This window comes from Grampus griseus (assembly GCF_964374135.1).
Source record: "Grampus griseus genome assembly, chromosome: 3".
NCBI classification, from domain to species: Eukaryota; Metazoa; Chordata; class Mammalia; order Artiodactyla; family Delphinidae; genus Grampus; species Grampus griseus.
In genome coordinates this window covers 90006708-90025564 of record NC_139019.1, presented here as the reverse complement: position 1 = coordinate 90025564, position 18857 = coordinate 90006708, and the positions used below count along the sequence as shown (strand labels likewise).

Genomic DNA, 18857 nt, shown 5'->3' with positions numbered 1-18857 from the left:
TTCCAATTATGTTCCTTCCAAATCCCTGAATATCCAGCCATGAACTGGTATATAATCATACCTCTGGCCGTTATATCCAAGAAACCTACTTTATATATAAAGACACAGATAGATTAAAATTAAAGCTATGGAGAGAAGACATACCATGATAACACTAATCAAAAGAAAGCTGGAGTATCTATATTAATTTCAGACAACGCAGACTTCAGAGTAAGGAAAATTGTAAGTGATCAAGTGGAGCATTACATAACGATATAGGAGTCAATTTTCCAAGAAAACTTTAATGTGTATGTGCCTAACAATAGAGCATCAAAATATGTGAAGAAATAGATGAATTTATTAGTATAGTTAGAGACATCTAACTACAGAAGAGAAGATACATCCCTTTATTAATAATTTCAGGTCCTGTAGGCAGAAAATCAGAAGGAACATGGTTGAACTGATCAGCATCATCAATCAACTGGATCTGATTGACATTTATAGAATACTTCGTAGAACAACAGCAGAATATACATTTTTCTCAAACGCACAAAGAAAGAATGTGTTCAGGACTTGGCACTTTCACTGCTGTGGTCCAGGTTCAATCCCTGGTCGGGGGACTAAGATCTTGCAAGGTGGGCAGCGTGGCCAAAAAAAAAAAAGAAGAAGAATAATTATGTGATAAATTCTATGAATAGTGACACAAAAGAGAGACATTTAACTTCCTGAAGGCAGTGATATTTAACTTAATATCAAAAGCATAGATACGAGTTTATCCAGGTGAAAGTGAGAAGAGGTGACCAGCAATAATCTGGACAAAGACATGCACAAAACTTAGGAGGCACATGGTGTGTTCAAAGAACTGAGAAGTTCTTTATATAGTTGGAGCATATAATTGAAAGTTGATTAGAGATTAAAATGGAAGTAAGCTAGGATTGAATCATAAAATGTTTTGTAAACTCTGATAAGAAGATTAAACTTCTTCCTAAGGACAATGAGAGGCCAATGAAGGATTTGAGCAAGAAGGAAACATGATTGTATTTCTATTCTAGGAAAGACATGCTGGCTGGAGTATGAAGGATGGACTAGAGTAATGTAAGACCACAAGCAGGGAAGACACCAGTTTTTGTACTTTGGCAAATAGCTAATGAGAAATGGTGATGGTCTAACCAAGGGAAGTGAGAAAGATATAAAGAAGGGGACATATTATGGATAGAAGTCTCTGAATTTATTACTTCTGAATTAGTGAAGATAATTTCTTGTTTTCTAGCATGAGCAAGTGACTAAATTTATAAGGCAATGAAGGAGGAGGAGTTTTGTGTAAGATGACAAAGATCTTGTTTTTCTCTTTCTTTTTATTGAAGTATAGTTGATATATGATATTATATAAATTAAACGTGTACACTATAGTGATTCACAAATTTTAACGGTTATACTCCATGTATAGTTATTATAAAACGTTGGCTATATTCCTTGTGTTGTATGATATATCCTCATAGCTTATTTTATACATAATAGTTTGTACCTCTTAATCCCCTACCTTTATATTGCCCCTCCTCTCTTCCCTCTCCCCACTGGTAACCACTAGTTTGTGCTCTATATCTGTGACTATTTCTTTTTTGTTGTATTCACTAGTTTGTTGTATTTTTTAGATTCCACATATAAGTGATATCACATAGTAGATATCTTTCTCTATCTGACTTATTTCACTTAGGATAATGCCCTCCGGGTCAATTCATGATGTTGCAGATGGCAAAATTTCATTAGTTTTTATGGCTGAGTAGTATTCTATTGTGTATACATCCCACAGCTTCTTTATCCATTCATCTGTTGATGGACACATAGGTTGCTTCCATATCTTGTCAATTGTAAATAATGCTGCTATCAACATTGGGGTGCAGGTATCTTTTTGAATTAGTGTTTTCATTTTCTTTGGATCTGTACCCAGGAGTGGAATTGCTGGGTCATATGGTAGTTCTATTTTTAGTTTTTTGAGAAACCTCCATGCTGTTTTCCACAGTGGCTGCACTGATTGACATTCCCACCAGTAGGGTATGAGGGTTCCCTTTTCTCTACATGCTTGCTAACATTTGTTATTTGTGTTCTTTTTGATGGTAACCGTTCTGACAGGTATAAGGTGACATCTCATTGTGCTCTTGATTTGCATTTCACTGATGATTAGCAATGTTGAGCATCTTTTCATGGGCCTGTTGGCCATCTGCATGCCCACTTTGGAAAAATGTCTGTTCAGGTCTTCTGCCCATTTTTTAATTGGATTTTTTTTTTATGTTGGGTTGTATGAGCCATTTACAAATGTTGGATAGTAACCCCTTATAGGTCAAATCATTTGCGAATATTTTCTCCCATTTAATAGGTTGTCTTTTTGTTTTATTGATGGTTTCTTTTGCTGTGTAAAAGCTTTTGAGTTTGATTAGGTCCCATTTGATTATTTTTGCTTTTATATCCTTTGCTTTAGGAGACAGATCCAAAAAAATACTGCTATGATTTATGTCAAAGAGCACTGTGACTATGTCTCTTCTAGGATTTTTATGATTCCCAGTCTTACATTTAGGTCTTTAACCCATTTTGAGTTTATTTTTACAGATAGTGTAAGAGAATGTTCAATTTCATTCTTTTACATGTAGCTGTCTAGTTTTCCCACCACCACATATTGAAGAGACTATCTTTTCTCCATTGTATATTCTTACCTCCTTTGTTGTAGATTAATTGACCATAAGTGTGTGGGTTTATTTCTGGAATTTCTATCCTGTTGCATGAATCTATGTGTCTGCTTTTGTGCTGTACCATACTGTTTTGACTACTGTAGCTCTGTAGTATACAGCAGTCTGAAGTGAAATCAGGGAAAATGATTCTGCCAGCTCTGTTCTTCTTTCTCAAGATTACTTTGGTAATTTGGAGTCTTTTGTTTCCATACAAATTTTAAAATTATTTGTTCTAGTTTTGTGAAAAATGCCCTTAGTATTTTGATAGGGATTGCATTGGGTAGTATGGCCATTTTCACAATATTAATTTTTCCAATCTAAGAACATGGTATATCTTTCCATCTGTTTGTGTCATCTTCAGTTTCTTTCATCAATGTCTTATAGTTTTTGGAGTACAGGTTTTTACCTCCTTAGGTAGGTTTATTCCTAGGTATTTTATTGTTTTTGTTGCAGTGGTGAATGGGATTGTTTCCTTAACTTCTCTTTCTGATCTTTCATTGTTAGTGTATAGAAATGCAACATATTTCTGTATATTAATTTTGTATCCTGAAATTTTACTGAATTCATTGATGAGCTCTAGTAGTTTTCTGGTAGCATCTTTAGGATTTTCTATGTAATGTCATCATGTCATCTGCAAACAGTGACAGCTTTACTTCTTCCTTTCCAATTTGTATGCCTTTCATTTCCTTTTCTTACTGCTGTGGCTAGGACTTCCAATATGATGCTGAATAAAAGTGCTGAGAGTGGACATCTTTGTCTTGTTTCTGATCTTAGAGGAAATGCTTTCAACTATCCATTCTTCCCGATCTTAGAGGAAATGCTTTCAACTATACCATTGAGTATGACGTTAGCTGTGGGTTTGTCATATATGGCCTTCATTTTGTTGAGGTATGTTCCATCTGTGTCGACTTTCTGGAAAGTTTTTAATCATAAATGGATGTTGAATTTTGTCAAAAGATTCTGCTGCATCTATTCTTCATTTTGTGAACGTGGTGTATCACATTGATTGATTTGTGGATATTGAAAAATCCTTGTATTCCTGGGTAAATCCCAGTTGATCATGGTATATGATCCTTTTAATATGTTGCTGGAGTCAGTCTCCTAGTATTTTGTTGAGGATTTTTGCATCTATGTTCATCAGTGATATTAGTCTGTAGTTTTCTCTTTTTGGTATCAGGGTGATGATGGCCTAATAGAATGAGTTCAGAAGTGTTCCTTCCTCTGCAATTTTTTGTAATAGTTTCAGAAGGATAGGTGTTAACTCCTCTAAATGTTTGGTAGAATTCACCTATGAAGCCATCTGGTCCTGGAATTTTGTGTATTGGCAGTTTTTAAATTACTGATTCAATTTCAGTACTGGTAATTTCTCTGTTCATGTTTTCTATTTCTTCCTGGATCAGTTTTGGGAGATTGTACCTTTCTAAGAATTTGTCCATTTCTTACAGCTTGTCCATTTTATTGGTATATAGTTGCTCATAGTAGTCCCTTATGATCCTTTGTATTTCTGTGGTGTCAGTTGTTACTTCTCCTTTTTCATTTTTGATTTTATTGATTTGAGCCCGCTCCCTTTTTTTCTTCATGAGTCTGGCTAAAGGTTTCTCAATTCTGTTTATCTTTTCAAAAAAACCAGCTTTTAGTTTCACTGATCTTTTCTCTTGTACTTTTTGTCTCTATTTCATTTATTTCTCCTCGGATCTTTGCTCTTTATTTTCATCTACTCCATGTCTTGGGGTTAGTGCCAGACTACTGGCAAGCAGAGCTGTGTCCTGGAGTCTGGATGCAGGGCCCAGGGATCCCAGAGTTGGTGTCAGGTTGCTGGTGGTCGTGGGGAGGGGGAAGTTCCTGACATAATTAGGTATGGTGTCTGGGGTGTCCTGAAGCTTGTGTTGGCCTACTGGTGGGAAGGGCTAGGGTCCAGCTGGTCTCAAGGCAGGTTGAACCCACAGGCTGTGGGATTGTGGTTTTGTGGTTTTTCTTGCCTCTGATGTCTGCCCCCTGGTGGGTGAGGCTGGTCCAGGGCCTACAGCAGGCTTCTGGAGGGTAGGGCTGAGGCCCAGGAAATTCTGGGGCTGGTGCTTGCCCACTGGTGGGTGGAGCTGTGTCCTGGGTCCTCTGGTGGGTTGGGCTCTGTCTAGAGGCAGCTGTGTACTCAGGAGTTCTGTAGGCAGCCTGTCTGCTGATAGGTAGGGCTGCGTCCGCACCCATTTAGTAGCTGGGCCTGAGGCATCATAGCACTGATGCCTACAGGCTGTTGGGTGGGGCCAGGTCTTGGCTCTAAAGAGCTAGAGGGAGGATTTCAGAATGGCACCCAGGAGATTGGTTCAAGATGGCAGAGTAGAAGAATGTGCACTCACTCCCTCCTGTGAGAACACCAAAATCACAACTAACTACAGAACAGTCATCAGCAGGAAGACACTGGAACTCAGCAAAAAAGATACCCCACATCCAAAGACAAAGAAGAAGCCACAATGAGATGGTACAAAGGGCACAATCACAATAAAATCAAATCCCATAACCACTGGGTGGGTGACTCACAAACTGGAGAACAATTATACCACAGAAGTCCACCCACTGGACTGAAGGTTCTGAGCCCCATGCCAGGCTTCCTAACCTGGGGGTATGGCAACAGGAGGACAAATTCCCAGAGAATCAGACTTTGAAGGCTAGTGAGATTTCATTGCATGACTTCGACAGGACTGGGGGAAACAGAGACTCCACTCTTGGAGGGCACACACAAAGTAGTGTGCACATCAGGACCTAAGGGGAAGGAGCAATGACCCCATAGGAGACTGAACCACACCTACCTGCTAGTGTTGGAGGGTCTCCTGCAGAGGTGGGGGGCAGCTGTGGCTCACTGTTGTGACAAGAACACTGGCAGCAGAAGTTCTGGGAAATACACCTTTGCATGAGCCCTCCCAGAGTCTGCCATTAGGCCCACCAAAGAGCCTGTAGGCACCAGTGCTGGGTCACAACAGGCCAAACAACCAACAGGGATGGAACCCAGCCCCACCCATCAGCAGACAAGCAGATTAAAGTTTTACTGAGCTCTGCCCACCAGAGCAACACACAGCTCTACCCACCACCAGTCCCTCCCATCAGGAAGCTTGCACAAGCCTGTTAAATAGCTTCATCCACCAGAGGGCAGACAGCAGAAGTAAGAAGAACTACAATCCTGCAGCCTGTGGAACGAAAACCACATTCACAGAAAGACAGAATGAAAGGCAGAGGACTATGCACTAGATGAGGAACAAGATAAAAACCCAGAAAAACAACTAAATGGAGTGGAGATAGGCAACATTCCAGAAAAAGAATTCAGAATAATGATAGTGAAGATGATCCAGGACCTCGGAAAAAGAATGGAGGCAAAGATCAAGAAGATGCAAGAAATGTTTAACAAAATGTTTAACCTAGAAGAATTAAAGAACAAACAAACAGAGATGAACAATACAATAACTGAAATGAAAAATACACTAGAAGGAATCAATAGCAGAATAATTGATACAGAAGAATGGATAAGTGACCTGGAAGACAGAATGGTGGAATTCACTGCCACTGAACAGAATAAAGAAAAAAGAATGAAAAGAAATGAAAACAGCCTAAGAGACCTCTGGGACAACATTAAATGCACCAACATTCACATTATAGAAATCCCAGAAGGAGAAGAGAGAGCAAAAAGACCCGAGAAAATATTTGAAGAGATTATAGTTGAAAAGTTCCCTAACATGGGAAAGGAAATAGCCACCCAAGTCCAGGAAGCACAGAGAGTCTCAGGCAGGAAAACCCTAAGTAGAAACATGCTGAGAAACATAGTAATCAAACTGACAAAAATTAAAGACAAAGAAAAATTATTAACAGCAACAAAGGAAAAATGACAAATAACATACAAGGAAAGTCCCATAACGTTAACAGCTGATTTCTCAGCAGAAACTCTACAAGCCAGAAGGGAGTGGCATGATATACTTAAAGTGATGAAAGGGAAGAACCTACAACCAAGATTACTCTACCCAGTGAGGATCTCATTCAGATTCGACAAAGGAATCAAAAGCTTTACAGACAAGCAAAAGCTAAGAGAATTCAGCACCACCAAACCAACTCTACAAGGAATGCTAAAGGAACTTCTCTAAGTGGGAAACACAAGAGAAGACAAGGACCCACAAAAACAAACCCAAAACAATTAAGAAAATGGTAATAGGAACATATATATTGATAATTACCTTAAATGTGAATTGATTAAATGCTCCAACCAAAAGACACAGGCTTGCTGAATGGATACAAAAACAAGACCCATATATATGCTGTCTACAAGAGACCCACGTCAGACATAGGGACACATATAGACTGAAAGTGAGGGGATTCAAATGGAAATCAAAAGAAAGCTGGAGTAGCAATACTCATATCAGATAAAATAGACTTTAAAATAAAGAATGTTACAAGACACAAGGAAGGACACTACATAATGATCAAGGCATCAATCCAAGAAGAAGATATAACAATTATAAATATATATGCACCCAACATAGGAGCATCTCAATAGATAAGGCAAATGCTAACAGCTATAAAAGAGGAAATCGACAGTAACACAATAATAGTGGGGGACTTTAACACCTCACTTACACCAATGGACAGATCATCCAGACATAAAATTAATAAGGAAACAAAGATTTAAATGACACAATAGACCATATAGATTGAATTGATATTTATAGGATATTCCATCCAAAAACAGCAGATTACACTTTCTTCTCAAGTGCACAAGGACCATTCTCCAGGAGAGATCACATCTTGGGTAACAAATCAAGCCTTGGAACATTTATGAAAATTGAAATCATATCAAACATCTTTTCTGACCACAACACTCTGAGATTAAAAATCGATTACAGGGGGCTTCCCTAGTGGTGCAGTGGTTGATAGTCCACCTGCCGATGCAGGGGACGTGGGTTCGTGCCCCGGTCCGGGAAGATCCCACATGCTGCAGAGCGGCTGGGCCCGTGAGCCATGGCCGCTGAGCCTGCACGTCAGGAGCCTGTGCTTTGCAACGGGAGAGGCCACAACAGTGAGAGGCCCGCGTACCGCAAAAAAAAAAAAAAAAATCGATTACAGGGAAAAAAATGTTAAAAACACAAACACATGGAGGCTAAACAATATGGTACTAAATAATCAAGAGATTACTGAAGAAATCAAAGAGGAAATCAAAATAATGAAAACATGATGATCCAAATCCTATGGGACACAGCAAATGCACTTCTAAGAGGGAAGTTTATAGCAATATAATCCTATCTAAGGAAACAAGAAACATCTCAAATAAACAATCTAACATTACACCTAAAGGAACTAGAGAAAGAAGAACAAACAAAACCCAAAGTTAGTAGAAGGAAAGAAATCATAAAGATCAGATCAGAAATAAATGAAAAAGAAATGAAGGAAACGATAGCAAAGATCAATAACACTAAAAGCTGGTTCTTTGAGAAGATAAACAAAATTGATAAACCTTTAACCAGACTCATCAAGAAAAAGAGGGAGAGGACTCAAATCAATAAAAGTAGAAATGAAAAAGGAGAAGTTACAGTGGACACTGCAGAAATACAAAGCATACTAAGAGACTACTACAAGCAACTCTATGCCAATAAAATGGACAACTGGAAGAAATGGACAAATTCTTAGAAAGGTATAACCTCCCAAGACTGAACCCAGAAGAAATAGAAAATATGAACAGAGCAATCACAAGTAATTAAATTGAAACTGTGATTAAAAATCTTCCAACAAACAAAAGTCCAGGACCAGATGGCTTCAAAGGTGAATTCTATCAAATATTTAGAGAAGAGTTAACACCCATCCTTCTCAAACTCTTCCAGAAAACTGCAGAGGAAGGAACAGTCCCTAACTCATTCTCCAAGGCCACCATCACCCTGATACCAAAACCAGACAAAGATACCAGAAAAAAAAGAAAATTACAGACGAATATCACTGATGAATATAGATGCAAAAATCCTCAACAAAATACTAGCAAACAGAATCCAACAACACATTAAAAGGATCATACACCTTGATGAAGTGGGATTTATCCCAGGGATGCAAGGATTCTTCAATATATGCAAATCAATCAATGTGATACACTGTATTAACAAACTGAAGAGTAAAAACCATATGCTCATCTCAATAGATGCAGAAAAAGCTTTTGACAATATTCAACACCCATTTATGGTAAAAACTCTCCAGAAAGTGGGCATAGAGGGAACCTACCTCAACATAATAAAGGCCATATATGACAAACCCACAGCCAACATCATTCCCAATTATGAAAACCTGAAAGGATTTCCTCTAAGATCAAGAATAAGACAAGGATGTCCACTCTCACCACTATTATTCAACATAGTTTTGGAAGTCCTAGCCATGGCAATAAGAGAAGAAAAAGAAATAAAAGGAATAAAATTGGAAAAGAAGAAATAAAACTGTCACTGTTTGCAGATGACATGATACTATACATAGAGAATCCTAAAAGTGCCACCAGAAAACTTCTAGAGCTAATCAATGAATTTGGTAAAGTTGCAGGATACAAAATGAATGCACAGAAATCTCTTTCATTCCTATACACTAGCAATGAAAAATCTGAAAGAGAAATTAAAGAAACACTCCCATTTACCACTGAAATAGAAAGAATAAAATACCTAGGAAAAAACCTACCTAAGGAGGTAAAACCCTGTACTCAGAAAACTATAAGACACTGATGAAAGAAATCAAAGATGACACAGATGGAGAGATATACCATGTTCTTGGATTGGAAGAATCAATATTGTGAAAATGACTCTACTACCCAAAGCAATCTACAGATTCAGTGCAATGCCTATCAAATTACCAATGGCATTATTTTTTTTACAGAGCTAGAACAAAAAATCTTAAAATATTTCTAGAGACACAAAAGACCCTGAATAGCAGAGCAATCTTGTGAAAGAAAAACAGAGCTGGAGGAATCAGACTCCATGACTTCAGACTACACCACAAAGCTACATTAATCAAGACAATATGGTACTGGCACAAAACAGAAATATAGATCAATGGAACAGGATAGAAAGCCCAGAGATAAACCCATGCACCTATGGTCAACTAATGTATGACAAAGGAGACAGGGATACAATGGAGAAAAGACAGTCTCTTCAATAAGTGGTGCTGGGAAAACTGGACAGCTACATGTAAAAGAATGAAATTAGAACACTCCTTAACACCACACACAAAAATAAACTCAAAATGGATTAAAGACCTAAATGTAAGACCAGGCACTATAAAACTCTTAGAGGAAAACCTAGGAAGAATTTTCTTTGACATAAATCACAGCAAGATCTTTTTTGACCCACCTCCTAGAGTAACTGAAATAAAAACAAAAATAAACAAATGGGACCTAATGAAACTTAAAAGCTTTTGCACAGCAAAGGAAACTATAAACAAGACAAAAAGACAACCCTTAGAATATGAGAAAATATTTGCAAACAAGTCAATGGACAAAGGATTCATCTCCAAAATATATAAACAGCTAATGCAGCTCCATATTAAAAAAACAACCCAATCAAAAAATGGGCAGAAGACCTAAATAGACATTTCTCCAAAGAAGACATACAGATGGCTAAGAGGCACATGAAAATTTGTTCCACATCACTAATTATTAGAGAAATGCAAATCAAAACTACAATGAGGTATCACCTCACACCATTCAGAATGGCCAGCATCAAAAAATCTGCAAACAGTAAATGCTAGAGGGGGTGTGGAGAAAAGGGAACCCTCTTGCACTGTTGGTTGGAATGTAAACTGATACAGCCACTATGGAGAACAGTATGGCGGTTCCTTAAAAAAGTAAAAATAGAACTACCATATGACCCAGCAATCCCACTACTGGGCATATACCCTAAGAAAACCATAATTCAAAATGAGTCATGTACCACAATGTTCACTGCAGTTCTATTTACAGTAGCCAGGACATGGAAGCAACCTAAATATCCATCGACAGATGAATGGATAAAGAAGATGTGGCACATATATAAATGGAATATCACTCAGCCATAAAAAGAAAAGAAATTGAGTTATTTGTAGTGAGGTGGATGGACTTAGAGTCTGACATACAGAGTGAAGTAAGTCAGAAAGAGAAAAACAAATACCATATGCTTAACACATTTATATGGAATCTAAAAAAAAAAAAAGTTTCTGAAGAATCTAGGAGCAGGATAGGAATAAAGACACAGACGTGGAGAGTGGACTTTAGGATCTGGGGAGGGGAAACGGTGGGCTTGGATGAGGTGAGTGAGAGTGGCATGGACATATATACACTACCAAGTGTAGAATGGATGGTTAGTGGGAAGTAGCCACATGGAACAGGGAGATCAGCTCGGTGTTTTGTGACCACCTAGAGGGGTGGGATAGGGAGGGTGGAGGGAGACGCAAGAGGGAGGAGATATGGGGATATAGGTATATGTATAGCTGATTCACTTTGTTATAAAGCAGAAACTAATACACAATTGTAAAGCAATTATACTCCAATAAAGATGTTAAAAACAATAATTGCTCTATGATTTCCAGTATCCATTATTATCTTATCACAGTCTGCTATGACTTGATATTATGATACTTAAAAAAAAAACACTTACCTTAGAAAAATTTCATTAAACTCCTCCACTTTGTATTCTGTTTTCATTTTTTTACCTTCTCATATATGAACTCTACAATATAATATTATACTTTATTTAAATAATAACTTGTCTTTCAAAAACAGCAGCCTGTTGCTGAGGATAAGTCCCTGTTGACGATAGTTGAGAGAGGAGAGCTCCCTTCTTTCACCCAGCCTTGACTTGTAGGATGGGGGCTCTCTTATTGACACAGAATCTTGAGAATACTGAGGATCTGATTCTCCTTTCCAATCGTGCAGTCATGTTTACATAACAGGAGAGGCAAGCCAAAATGACAGGCTACTTTCCCCACCAACACCAAGCACGTAGCTCCTATAGTGAGAGTGTCATTGAGAGAGAAGCTTGACATTTTCCCCACCCCCAAGCTCCAGATCCTTGGCTCAGAAATGTGCCTGAGTGGAGAAGCAGGTCATAAAATAGACAACTCCTAACATTTTCCCTAAGAAACTGACTTTATTTGCGACAGAACATGGAGAGGTTCAAACCTAAAGGAAGAACAGTGAAAGTTGTGATGAAAGGCAATGGAGAGGAGATTCAAAATACAGGATAAACTGTAGGCTGACTGGTTTTCAGGAGAGAACCAGGGACTGAGACAGCTCCATCTCCCACCCTGTTTAAATTTTGTCACAAATTATATCTTTACACTTTGTTGTCATTAACATAGGTTCATAATTACTAATTTATGCATTTGTCTTTTAAGTCATGTAGAAAATTTTAAAAGGAGCTAAAAACCAAAAAATATATATTAGTACTGGCTTTTAAATTTATCTATGTAGTCACCTTTGCCAATGTTCTTTATTTCCTCATATGGTTTTCAGTTATTGTCTAGTGTTCTTTCATTTCATACTGAAAACTTCCTTTAGCATTTCTTGTAAGTCTGGTCTACAAGCAAAGCAGTCTCAGTTTTTAAAATCTGGGGATGCCTTAATTTCTCTGCCATTTTTGAAGGATAGTTTTGCCTGATAGAATTCTTGCTTGACAGACTTTTTTTTTTTTTTAAGAATTTTAAATATGTCATCTCACTGCCTGTTAGACTCCATGGTTTCTGATGAGAAATTCACTGTTAATCTCATTGAGAATCCCTTATACATGACCAGTCACTTGCTGCTTTCAACATTTCTGTTTGTCTTTGTCTTTCATTTGATTTTAATATGTCATAGTGTTGATCTCTGCATTTATGCTGCTTGGAGTTTGCTGAGATTTTTTGTATGTGTAGATTCATATGTTTCCTCAAATTTGTGAGATTTTCAGCCATTATTTCTTCAAATATATACTTTTCCCCTTTTCTTTCTCTCTTCCTTCTAGTGCTTCCATAAAGCATATGTAGATTTGATTAATGGTGTCCGGCAAGTCCCTCAGATCTTGTTCCCTTTTCTTCATTTTTTTTTTTTTCTTCCTGGTCCTAAGACTGGATAATTTCAGTTGTCTTATTTTCAAGTTCACAGAGCCTTTGTACCTGCTCAAACCTGCTATTGAATACCTCTGAAATATGTTTATTTTATTTTAGCTATTGTACTTTTTATCTCCAGTCTCTATTTGGCTCCTTTGTAAAATTTCTGTCTCTTTATTGATATTCTTATTTTGCTCATATATCACTTTTAAGATTTCCTTTAGTTCTTTGTCCATGGTTTCCTTCAGCATTTTGAGTATATTTACCACAGTTGATTTAAGTCTTTATCTAGTAAGTCTAATGTTTGGGCTTCCTCAGGGCCAGATCTGCCAACTTATTGTTTTCCTTTGAATGGGCCATACTTCACTGTTTCTTTGTATGACTTGTGATGTTTTTTAGTTGTTGTTGTTCAAAATTAGGCATTTTGAATATTTACATGTGATAATGCTGGAAATCAAATTCTCTCTTTTCCCCAGGATTTTCTGTTGTTAATCATTGAAGGCTGAAGCCATCCAATTGTTTGGTAACACTTCCAAACTACTTGTGCAAAGACTATATTTCTTGTCATGTATGGACACTAGAGTCTGTTCATTATTTCATTTGTCAGTCAGTGACCTGACAGAAATTTCTTTACTGGAGCCAGGATGATGAAAATAAATATTACTCTCTCATTCTTTGAAGCTTGGCTCTGAGCTTGATTACTTCTTCATCACTATGCCAGGCTGCTTAGAATTTTGTGTTAGGCTTTATCTACTGGTTGAGTAGAGCCCAGGACATACAGGTCTGTCAGAGGTATAAGCCTATGGTTCTCTCAGGTCTTTTCTGATCATGTGTCTGGTTCTGAGTACTACTCCTACCTCAGTAAATGAGGTGGCCCTTCTGAGCATTTGCCTTTCCTTCTGCTCAGAATTCTTTCCAAAGATATTCATAAGGCTCACTCTCTTACTTCATCCTGGTCTCTGTTCATATATCTCTTCAGAGACGATTTCCTTAACACAGAAGTCCGCTCTGGTCAATCTCTATCACTTTACCCTGCTTTGCATTTCATGATAGTACTTATCACTTTTTAACATATTATATAACCATTCTTTATTGCCTTCTTCATCTACTTTAATGTAAACTTGATAAAAGCAAATATTTTTACTTTTTACTCACTGCTGTATCCCCAATGCCTAGAATAGTGTCCAATATGTAAGGATCCTTCAAGAATTACTTATTAAATGAACAAATTAATAGTTGGAAAACATCACTAATTAATAAATTTAATTTCTCTCAATTATCCACATAACTTATTTATTTTTGCCAAGACATGGTAGAAAAACGAGAACTAAGAAGTTTTTTTTAAATTTTATTTTACTTAAAGAAGTTTTATGAAAATGAAATTCTTGAAAAATTGAGCTTCAATATTAGAAACTTTTTAAAATAAATAACTTAAATTGATACACATTTTCTGTTTTATATTTTCATGCAGTTTTATTATCTTTAATACAGTCAATTGTTCAAAATATAACAAGATTATTTCATGTTTACATCTTTGTAAGAATTTTTCCTAAAACATAATATACACATATATACTTTATCACATTACATGTCATGAAGAGAATTGTTACATTCATAATCTGGGGTCATAACCACATGTCTGTCACATGTAATGTTTTATTTTTCTTTAATCCTACCTTAAACCAACTCTCTCTATGATTTTTTAACTTATCCTTGTTCTAAGTACTAATACTTCTGAAATCACAACTTTGATTGTCAGCTATAGTTTTTAAATATACAATAAGTTAAGTATGTGATTATTAAAACCAAAACCTTGTCTATGTATGCTCAAATCAGGCCTAGTACCCTCAGTGTAACAGCATTTGGAACAGAGTGATGGAAAATAGGGCAATGGATTATGGCATCAAATGAACATCAGTGCATCAGTGAAGGTCTCTGAGGCTTGATTTATTTTGAAAAATAAATTGAAAAATTAGAGGCTGAAATGGATGGTCTCTAAGTTCTTGTCCTTCTCACAGTCTTTCTTCTAAGAGTGATGACTAGATCTAGAAAGACTACTCAGGAAAGACCAAAGCTTGTTTCCTGGCACCCCAACTCATACATGAATAATAAATGGCTCCACTGGGCATTTTCTGAACCCTTACATCCTAGACAATGAGAAAATAGGGGTTTTATTATGTAATTCCAACCATATCACATAAGTAATAGTACATTTGCACATGTAATATGAAACAAAAATACAAAGCAATTAATTACTGTTCCTACAGTATACCTCATTTCTCTGGAAATGTTCTTATATTCTTTGAGGGGGTTGAATTATCTGGATGAATATCTTTCATTTTTCCTTCCATGTAGGGACCACCTGATTTTCTTAAAATGTTCTCAACTAGAACTTTCCTGAGGACCATATCCAGATCAAGCAGCCAACAAAGAGCATTTCACATGCATCGGAAAATTTGCTAAATGCTCTCTGGACACAGACGCTCTTTCCAAGGCTTATGCTGTACTAGGGGAGACCTGGTCATCCACAAGCATCTCACAATCATTGCAAAGTTTTTCATAGAAAAAAATAGTATTGATACCACATATTTGTACACCCTTTCTATTTTATATACTATGTAAACTGATTCACTATTTTATTTTTACAAATATGAACTAATTTTCAGAATAATTCTTTGGGGAGGAGCAGCTATTATTAACTCCTTTTGTAATATAAGATTTATAAAAGAATGCTGGAAGGTCCAAGATAACTTTGGGGAAACTTGGTTTTCATTGGTGTCCTTATGCCCTATGGACATAATTACCATTTATTTCTGGAAAAATGATAAAGTATGAAATGCAAAAATATATTGATAGGGAAAATAGGAGGAAACATTTGAAGTAAAATTGTCCTAGGCATTCTGGTTACCTGCTTATATGGCTGCAGTCTAGGAAAAGATGAGCAAGTGGAATTTGCAGCTTTCATCGATCCCTTAGTTTCCTGATCAATTAGTTGAGCCATTTTAGTTACCAGTTTTAGAAACTTAATTCAAACTACCTTATGCAAATAATAAGAATAGAGTAATTTATTGAATCACATAATAGAGAAACCCATGAGTAGAGCTGGTCAGACAGGTTAAGTTCAGGCATTCAAATATTATTTTCAGGATTTTCTCTCTCTCTCTCTCTCTCTCTCTCTCTCTCACACACACACACACACACACACACAAGCATTCACTCACTTTCACATGTAGGCCATCTCCCCATAGTTGCCAATAGTAGCTGAAGATTACATAATCCTTTCATCTTTAACAAGGCCATCAGAAAAATAATTTATCTTTCCTAATACATAGATACATGTATAGATAAAATTCCTGGAATTTTGTTGTTTGGATCAACAGAATCTGTGCAACACAGAACATAGTATAATCCCTTGAAAGAAGGAGATAGTGGGTATTATCTCTCTCCACCTCAACCACATGCACTGAAACTAGGTGAGGGAAACATCCTCCAAAAAACACCAGGAGAAGAGGGAACTGTGTGCTGTGAGGTAAGGTAAGATAAGATAAAACAGCAAAATCTCCACTAGGCTTGTGTTCCGCCAGCCACTAAGGGTTAACATAATGTCCTCAAGCAGTTACAACTCCAAAGGGGGATCCCAAACCTCAGAAAGTGTTGAGTGGACCATAGAAAATTACAGAGAATATAGCACTATGGTCTATAATTTAGGATTTTTATCTTCATACTTTTGAACTTTTTCCTCAAAAAGAGCAGTTTCATTCTGTAACTGTCCAGAGGACTCTGTGGGTCCTGCTGTGAGCTGCCCTAGAAATGGTGCTAAGAGAGCAGGGACCAGGTACCAAGAGAAGGACGAGGGAGGTTAGTGCCCCCAAAGATAGGATAGGCTGCTGCTGCCCTAGAGTTTTGATAATGGAACTCCCTGCCAGTGGAAGTCATTTCAGAGAAGAGCCCTTGCAGATGGGAGCAGGTGTTGGGAGCCTGTGTCAGGAGCTACTGCCAAGAGCAATTGCCAAAGTTGCTGCTGGGAAGCCACTTTGGGAGCAGAAGGAAAAACTGTCAAAAATCTTGGCCACCTTTTCTTCCCCCCATCTAAACTGATGTTTAATTTTAAATCCTTCACTCAGGGGGGCAAACCCCACAACAACAACCAAACATTTCGTGACAGCCAGAGTATGTCTATTTCACAGGTGATCTACCGGTGCCATGTTGTGTGCACCTGGGGAATTACTACCTGCTTTTGGATAGTAAGATACAAGATACTAGTAGCTGACATTTGATCTCAGAACTGCTAAACATTCTTTTGAAGAGTTGATTTTTTAAAGTTCTTCTTTATCTTTTATTTAGCCATATTTATCATACCACTGTAAGTAAACACAAGGGTCTAGCGTGAGGGTAAGATCATTGTTCTTTCTAAATACCATGTATTTATATCAGTATCTAATTGATATGTAAACACAGATCTCAGAAGACTATATATTTCTATGTATTCCACTCCACAGTAAAGAATCAAATTCTTTCCCTTCATCACTCACAGTAAAGAATCAAATTCTTTCCCTTCATCACTCACTCAGTTAATATTTATGTACCCCCTCTCAGCAAAAGATGAAATAAAAATTTAAACTTCATATTTCTGATGTGATTGCCATCTAGTGGAGGAAAGAAGTATGTAAATGAATGTTTAGAAAACAACTGTAACATGAATAGTTGCAAATTGTTGTCTGGAGAAGCTCAAGGGAAAAAGCTGCCTTTGCCCAAAGAACTTGGGTAAAGCTTTACTGAAGATGACACATTTCATCTGATCTAAATGAATGGAAGGCCTAGCAATTCTAACAGGAATGCAAACCTACTGCAGAACTGGGAATTGCATTTCATATTTCAAAGTGTCACCTAGGAAAAGAGGTTGTGTATATTACAATTTAAATGAAGAAATAAGGTAACTGGGTCTCAGAAGTGTACAGGCTAAATGCCAGATGAATGTTTTGGAAAATATATTTAGTGGACTAAAGGAATATTTCAAATGCTTGATATGTACTTCATAAATATGTAGTTTCCTCCCAAAGTTTGATATGATCTATTCCTAGATGATGTGAATTAAAATTAACAAATAGAACTGATTTTATCTTTTACTTTTCTAGCCTCTGTTCCTTCTCACTCACTATAATTTTCCTAGCTTTCTTCTGAAGTTCATAGCAAGCAGGAGAAACAAGGTCCCATTGCCTGATTGTTACCCTTTACAAAACTATTACTTAGTAAATAACAGATTCTCAGCATTTGGTGAAAGTTATTATGTCATAGGCACTATACTATGTAATTTACAGATATTAAATTATTTAATTCTCTTTAAAATACTGTAACATAGAATTGAGCCCATTTTTTAGTAAAGAGACTGAAGTTCAGCGACTTTAACCAAGTATCACATAGCTAGTGGGTGGTGACGTTACCACCCTAGCCAGGCTCTCTAGTTTCTGGTGATTTCAACACTAAGGGAATTGGAAAATGTAGTGTAAATTGCTTTAAGAATAGTTGTTTTGCCTTTCTGCACCAACACTCATCGTGGTGCCACCAGACACACCCTCAACATGCGGAACGACACCAGCGAGTTCATGGACCTGTGCATGCCGCGGAAATGCTCGTCCAGCTACCGCATCATCACTGCCAAGGACCACGCGCCATCCAGATGAACGTGGCCGAGGCTGACACGGTGACAGTCACGTTCAACGGCGAGTTTAAAACCTATGCTATCTGCGGGGCCGTTCACAGGATGGGTGAGTCAGATGATTCCATTCTCCGACTGGCCAAGACCGACGGCACCGTCTCAAAGAACTTCTGACTGGAGAGGATCACAGATGTGGAGTATATGTCATAAATAAATAGTGAAAACCCACAAAACAAAACAAAACAAAACAAAACAAAAAAAGAATACTTGTTTCAAGATGACTATTTTAGTACTGTCTTAGCTCAAGAAGAATAATTTTGTCCTCCCAAATATTTTTCCCAAATCATAAAATGCCTTAATATCATGATAAATTTCATGCTTATTTTTCCCCAAACATCTAAAGACATGACTAAAACTAACGTCATGCAGAAATATTTTAG

At 37.2% G+C, this 18857-nt stretch overlaps 1 pseudogene across 1 annotated transcript; it reads left to right on the top strand.

The window, feature by feature from the left end:
- The first annotated feature begins 18340 nt into the window (after nucleotides 1-18340).
- On the top strand, nucleotides 18341-18591 carry LOC309820240 (small ribosomal subunit protein eS21-like; annotated as a pseudogene). Its single transcript has one exon. The product of its transcript is annotated as a small ribosomal subunit protein eS21-like (transcript).
- Nucleotides 18592-18857: the final 266 nt, after the last annotated feature.